Raw genomic sequence first — 7700 nt, forward strand, 5'->3', positions numbered from 1 at the left:
GCTAGAAGACATCAAAGCACTACATCACTCCTTCTCTCAGGATGAAGTAGCATATCCCTCTTTTATACCAATTCTTCATTATAAAACTACAGCTCACTGAATTACTTGGAGGCAAAAACTCTGGCTTCAAAACAGAAACTAGCAACCATCTAAACATCTTAATTTTCCATTAAGAAGACTTTTCAGATTCTCTAAGAAAGCTTCCAAATAGTAAACATAATTTAATGTACAAACAAACAGGAAATTTCTACTAAATTTGCTTAGTGTTTGAGATTTAAAAAAATGCAAGTGAGAAATAAAGAATAAAGTAAAAAAAATATTCTGTGACTGAATCATCAAAATTTTAGTGCAACTGTTTAAAATGTCTTCTAGGCACACCCGAAGGTTTTTAGTTTTAATTTGTTATTTTATCTTCAATCCAATTCTTTTAATGATGAAATGTTTGTCTTATATTACCAGTGAATTTCAAATTATGCATGGGTTATAGAAATACTTTTGGAATTCTTCATAAAGATTCTTCTGGTTACAAAAAACAAACCAAAAAATAAACAAACACCAAGGTTTTGCTGAACACATGTACTTGTAGCATACCTAGCATGGTATGATGTATTTATGAAATAAATGTGTTTGTGTGTATTATGTGTATGTTGTGATATGTATATATTTATATGAGCTGTACTAGCTTCAGCAGTACATATTCTAAAATTGGAACGATACATAGAAGATTAACATGGCCTCTGTGCAAGAATGACACACAAATTCATGAAGCGTTCCATATTTTCTTAAGGCAGCAAGCTGGCAGAAATATTAGCATGTTGGGTGAAATGCTTAGCGGTATTTATTGCGATGCATATGTAGTGAGCGTGCAGCAATCAAAAGCATTCAAGCATGACCATCTTGTCTCTTTCATAATTATTGATACAATAAACTCAAGGACATGTTACCTATTATGTCCTCTTTTAAAACAATAGGGTGTAATTTATAAAAGATTTGGCTACTATTTCTAGCAGGTCGAGCAGCCACATAGCAATGTGCCTTGTGATGTATGTGTGTGTATGTATAATAATGTTTGTGTGTGTATGTGTGTGTGTTGTGGAAAGGGGAAATGTAATAGAATACAAGACAGGTAAAATATTCAATCTGAGTATTGTTTTTTTGGAGGGTCTGTGAAGGCCAAGGGCACTGGTCCTTCCAAATCCTGACTTACTTGTGAAAAGAAAGTGGGAATAGAGTCTCATCTTACTTTCTGATGTTTCTTGATAGAAGTAAGGAACCTAACAAATTACATTTGTATTCTGTTGCTCCTTTAGATATCTGTTGTTGTTGTTGTTGTTGTTGTTGTTGTTATTGTTGTTGTTGAGTCTTTGCTAGATTTGCTTGAGAGAACCTACCCCCTTCACCATCACAATTGTCTTGAGAAGTCTTTTAATTTTGATATATAGCATTTTGGTATATATATGTGTGTGTGTGTGTGTATCTATATATTACTTCACAGAGGCAATGAAAAGTGACCAGACTTTTGGAGATACACTGTGCTTGAGAAGACTTGGCAAGCCAAGTGAGATCGTAGCCATGGCCGGTGCAAGTCACTGGGGCAATATGCTGTGTTTGAGAAAACCTGTTGAGTCAAGTGAAATTGTAGTCATGGCTAATGCTAGCACTGGTGGCACGTAAAAAGCACCACTCACGTGTGGTTGATGCCTGTGCTACCTAACTGGCTCCCATACCAGTGGCACATAAAAAGCACCATTCAAGTGTGGTTGATGCCAGTACCGCCTGACTGGCCCCCATGCCAGTGACACGTAAAAAGTACCCTCTACACTCTTGGAGTGCTTGACGTTAGAAAGGGTATCCAACTGCAGAAACCTTGCCAGATCAGATTGGAGCCTGATGCAGCCTCCTGGTTTGTCAGTCCTCAGTCAAACCATCCAACCCATGCCAGCATGGAAAGCAAACATTATGATATTCCTGTCACTGTTTAATAACTGATTGCACTATTGAATGGCTCACCATAAATAAAATATGCTTGTGGCATATTTGGACTTGTAAGAAAACTTTCACTGTATTTACTGTACAGTAAAATCAGTGAACAGCTGTCTTACATACATACATACATACATACGTACGAATGTATGTATGTATGTATGTATGTATGTATGTCATCAATCAGTGTCATTTCTGTATTTCTTGTCAATAGAGAAAGAGCCGGACTCTAACATAGACTCAAGGCTCCTTCATTGGAACTTTTATCAACACCATCTAGGTATTTGTGCATATGTGTGTGTGTGTGCTGTATTTGGTGTGAGTGTATGTGCAGATTTGTATGTTTGTTTTATGGATGCGTTTTTATGTATATATTTTCATGTCTAGGCATATGCATATGTATTTATGCACAGATTTGTATGTTTGTTTTATGGATGCGTTTTTATGTATATATTTTCATGTCTAGATGCATGCATATGTATTTATGTGTTAATTTTTTGGGAAGTTTTACATATCTTTACAGTTCCATTGATGGCTTGAATCTGTAGTCTTCTAATCAGCCTTTTTCTTTCACGTTTTGGGTTTTCGTATGTATGTATGTATGTATGTATGTATGTATGTGTATTTGTTCTTTTTCTCTTTAATTTAGAGTTAATTTTGAATGGAAACCTACTTAGTAGCAAGGTTCTGAAGAAAAACTTCTTTTGTTTGTCATGTTTTAAATCTTGAGATCTATGTATCATAAAATAATTAATTTTTGAGTAGGACTTCAAGTTTACTTAACCAGGATGGTTGAATAAACCATCAGATGAAACTTGAAGTCCCAGATGAAACTAATTTTATAATAAATTTGACTTAACTTTTAGTATTGTGTCCACTTCCATCAGTCAATGTTTAGTTGCTATTTTAAAAATTCCTTTAAACCAACAACCACAAAATTAACATTTAATACACACACAATTGCACACATATTCACACACACAAAAAACTCTATATTATTCACAGCCCACACATATATAAATCTAACAGGCAAGAATATTTGAGTTTAAATTGGGAGTTGTTGAAAAGCCACGTATCTGACCAACAAACTCAACATATTAAAGTTGTTGGAATACAATGTGGTAGAAGTAAGATAAGAATTTTTAATTACATTATTTTTCAGCTTTAAAATATCTCAGTATTATGTTATCAGTCTCTCCTCAAACCTCTTATTCTGTCTATTTTTTTTTTAAACATGTGCATTGTTTATACATAGCAGCTATGTTTTGAGATAGTATTTACATTAGTCCACCCCACCACAACTAAACATAACTGACAACTTCCTTACAGCTTCTTAAAGACTTTTATATGCATCTCTCTCTATGTAGTGCTATGGGGAGAGTCTTGGCAACTGCTCTCTCTTTCCCCCATCCACACCCTTTCAACACCTGGCATTCAGCCACCCACCTCCACCTCCCCTTCTCGAATACTTAAGTAGGGGGCTTTTTCCATTTCCTTTTCCTTTCTTCTTTTCTGTCTTGCAAGTTACATGGCAACCTCACTTGTGCCAGTGGCTCAAGAAAAAAAACAAAAACAACAAAACACCCAGTACACCCTGTAAATTGGTTGGCATTAGGAAGGGCATCCAACCATAGAAATCATGAAACCATGACAAAGACAATAGCAACAGTGGTGGAAAGCTTTTTAATAGATCGCATAGCCCGTCATATGTATGTATGTCATTATTCAGTTTATTTCAAGATTTCTTGCCAATAGAGAAAGAACTGGTTTCTGACCTAGATCCCAGGCTCCTTCATTGGAATTTCAACATCAACAACTGGGTATTTTTGTATGTATGTATGTATGTATATATGTATGTATGTATGTATGTACGTATGTGCAGGTTTATATGTTTTATGTATGTATTCTCATGCATATAGCTGCATATCTAGACATGCTCATATATATTTAAATGATAAACTTCTGGAAAGTTATATATATATATATATATGTATGTGTGTATATATGTTTGTGTGTCTGTGTTTGTCCCCCCAACATCGCTTGACAACCAATGGTGGTGTGTTTATGTCCCCGTAATCTAGCGGTTCGGCAAAAGAGATCGATAGAATAAATACTAGGCTCCCAAAGAATAAGTCCTGTAGTCGATTTGCTAGACTAAAGGCGGTGCTCCAGCATGGCTGCAGTCAAATGACTGAAACAAGTAAAAAAGTAAAAGAGAATACATATATATATATGACCGACTGGAGACCAAGGTTGTACTGAAATAGTTGTTCTTGAATCTTATATATTGTTTGTTGTTGTTGTCTAGCTCTGGTCAAACAAACCTATGTTCCAGTTATAATCATCCCTTTTTTCATTTTCAATGTCATACTTCCTTTTTTTAATATCATCAAGTGAGAGCAATTTTACTGCTATTGCTTGTTTTTCATCTGACCACATAGAGACCCCCCCCTCCTTGATTCATAAATATTGTTTACTTACTAAAGTGATACTAAACATATTTAGATAAAATGTTTTCAGGAGTGTTTAGGTTAATAGTGATTACAGAATAATTAGTCGTCTATTTGCTTTGGTTTTAATTACCTTTATAAATAAAATGATCTTCCCCATTAATTATATTTATCCTACAAATACTTGAGCACATCAGGTTGGTACCCCACCAATGTTTTATAACCCATTGAAAAGGCACAGGCGTGACAGTGTGGGTGAGAGGTTTTCCTTCCAATCACATGGTTTGGGATTCAATCCCCCTGCATAACTCCAAGCCCAACCAAAACCTTGTTGGTGGATTTGGTAGATGGAAACTAAAAGAAGCTTGTCATGTGTGCACGTGTGTGTGTGTGTGTGTGTGTGTGTGTACACGTGTGTGTGTGTGTGTGCACGTGTGTGTGTATACACGTATGTGTGTGCACGTGTGTGTGTGCACGTGTGTGTGTGTGTGTTTCTGTGTGTATGTGTGTGCTTACCATTGTTCTGATATCACACTATGGTCGTAAACAAGCATCACTGCCATACAAGTGATGTAGTTCATTTCCAGTCTTCCATAAAAAAACATGTCAGGCCACAAGGAAATAATATCTTACTTGGATAAACACGTGAGGGTTGGTAACAGAAAAGTCTTCTGGCCATAGAAAATCTGCCTCAGTAAACTCCGTCCAACCCATGCAAGTATGGAAAAGCTGACATTAAAACAATGATGGATGAATCGTTATTACCGATGAAGATTTTCTTTTAAAATATTGTAACACAGGCAGATCAACATGCAATAGCCCAAAGCTCTCTCTTCTCATTGCTGGCCTCAGTTTAACTTTAAACTTTTAATTTTTAAAGGAGGATGGATTAGGAAATCCTAATGTTCTTATTTTCTTGAGAGCATTATATTATTGTTGTTATTTCTGTTTAACTAGGAATAGGATTAGCCTGGATGAAAAGCAGTTTGGCTTTATACAAAGTAAAGATACCACTAATACTACCTTCCTAATGAGATAACTACAGGATAAGTACTTTGCTGAGAATAAGCCTCTATACATATCTTTCATCAACTTGGAGGAGGCCTTTAGATAGGTCCTTCACTTTGTGATCTAGTGGTTGCTGAAGAAGCTAGATGTTGAAGCCTGCACTTGTTTCCCTCACTACTTATTCAGTTCCCTTTAATCCTTCTATCACCTTTCCTCTGTTTACTATGTTGTGTAACCCATGAAATGAGAAATACGCTAGATCTGCCCATACTTAATCCCCACTTCTACTGCTGTCTGTATCTCTTATTTTTCACTCTCATCACATTTCTTGAATAACGAAGAATTACGTTGGAACCCAATACACTTCGTCTGTTACACATGCAAAAGTTAGCCAACAGTTTCTCAGGTCTCTCCTTTGTTGGCATTCATTATCCTCTCTCACCACCAAACATTACTTACCTTGGCTGTTGTTTTCACTGATATCCATCATACACACACACACACACACACTAAGAACTTTATTTCCCTGTAATGTGCCAAGGACAAACCTTAAGAGAGAGAAATCCCTTTACCAATTGTGGCCCCAGAAATCACAAGTATGAAGAGTAAGTGAACTGAAATGACGACTCAGCCAGGATTTGAACCTACTCAGCATGTTTAAGCTACAAAGATCTTATCACCATTTTATGGAACTCACTGTAAAGACATTGAGTATCATGATATTTAATTATGCAATCAAACCAAATAATCACCATTCTAAACACAGATAAAACACCTATTTCTCTAAACATAAAAATTTAAACCATTTAAACACCTGTTTCAACAAGCATAAAAATACCTTATTGCACTAAACATATACTTGTCTAACCACATCTCTAAACATCTATCTAAACACATACTGGACATATCTAGGACAATGCTAAATGAACATACATAATATTTATTTCTTATATACTTACAAAGACTCAGGTTCACAGAGAAGAAGCAAAATATATTGTATGATGTTTATGTCTTTTACAAAGGTAATTTTCTTAATCTGACTTTGGATTTTATAACTCCAAGTCTTACCTTAACATCCCAAACTGTCTCTGAAATTGACAATAACAGTAATATAATGGTATAATAGGATGAATGGTAACATTTATTAAATGTTAAGGAAATAACAACCCATTAGCTTCAGGCAAAAAGAAATCTCCCTCATTATGCAAACATACAATATTTTGTACACAAATAGAAAATTACATAATAATGGCTAATAGCTGAAAGCTGGTAAAAGGCAAAGATTAACAAAACACCACTTATTGTTAACTTAAATACACATTCTACATGAATTCAGCACTTCAGATAGAATTATCTTAAACCATTCTTTTATTCATTTGCAGCTGATACCAGCTTCAAGTTAGAGATATTACAAATACTGTTTGCTATTTATGTCTTTGATGACAACAGGAGATTAACAGTTATACATTTGCACATTTTCTTTTCTTTTTAATTTTTTGTGACATAATATAAGGTGCAGATGTGGCTGAGTGGTAAGAAGTTTGCTTCCCAACCACATGGTTCCAGGTTCGCTGGTGTGATTGAAAGGCCGATGTCTCAGCCGCGATACGAACCATGGTCAGTACCGTGACGGCGGAATTGCCATTTCGGGACGTCTGTGGTGGTCGAGGCGGTTGTGGCCACCGACGTCGTCGTAGGAAGCAAGGGAGAGGTTCGGAGCGAGCAGAGAGCCGGCTGACGCTTCGGTGGTGGCAGCGCGATCGAAAGGCCGTCGTCTCAGTGGCGATGCTGCCCGTGAGACTGTGTGTCCATGTGTTACACACGCTAAGAAGCAGCCGAGGCAGTCGACGGATAAGGAGTTGGTCGAGTGAGAAGGAAGGAAGGAAGCAAGCAATTAGCAGCGTCGTCACTGGGAGTGAACAAAGAGCCTGTCGATGCATCGGTGGCGGCCGCCACAGGCGAGGTTGCGGTGCGATCGAAAGGCCGTTGTCTCGGCGGCGATACCACCCACGAGTGTGTGTATCCGTGTGTTATGCACACTAAGACACGTGGCCGAAGCGGTCAACGAATAACCGGTAGGTCAAGTGAGTCGTAGCAGTGAGAAGGAAGTGGACGAGCAATCAGCAGCGTTACTAAGAGCGGTGCGATCAAAAGGCCAACGTCTTGGCAGCAATACCGACAGCGAGTGTGTGTGTCTGTGCGTTACGCACGCTAGGACATGTGGCTGAGGCGGTCGATGGATAGCAAGCAGGTCGAGCA

At 37.3% G+C, this 7700-nt stretch overlaps 1 non-coding gene across 1 annotated transcript; it reads left to right on the forward strand.

The window, feature by feature from the left end:
- Positions 1–675: 675 nt before the first annotated feature.
- Positions 676–782, forward strand: LOC128247710 (U6 spliceosomal RNA). Its single transcript, XR_008264077.1, has one exon. It is a non-coding gene; the product is annotated as a U6 spliceosomal RNA (small nuclear RNA).
- The last annotated feature ends 6918 nt before the right edge of the window (positions 783–7700 follow it).

This window comes from Octopus bimaculoides, chromosome 4 (genome assembly GCF_001194135.2).
Source record: "Octopus bimaculoides isolate UCB-OBI-ISO-001 chromosome 4, ASM119413v2, whole genome shotgun sequence".
NCBI classification, from domain to species: domain Eukaryota; kingdom Metazoa; phylum Mollusca; class Cephalopoda; order Octopoda; family Octopodidae; genus Octopus; species Octopus bimaculoides.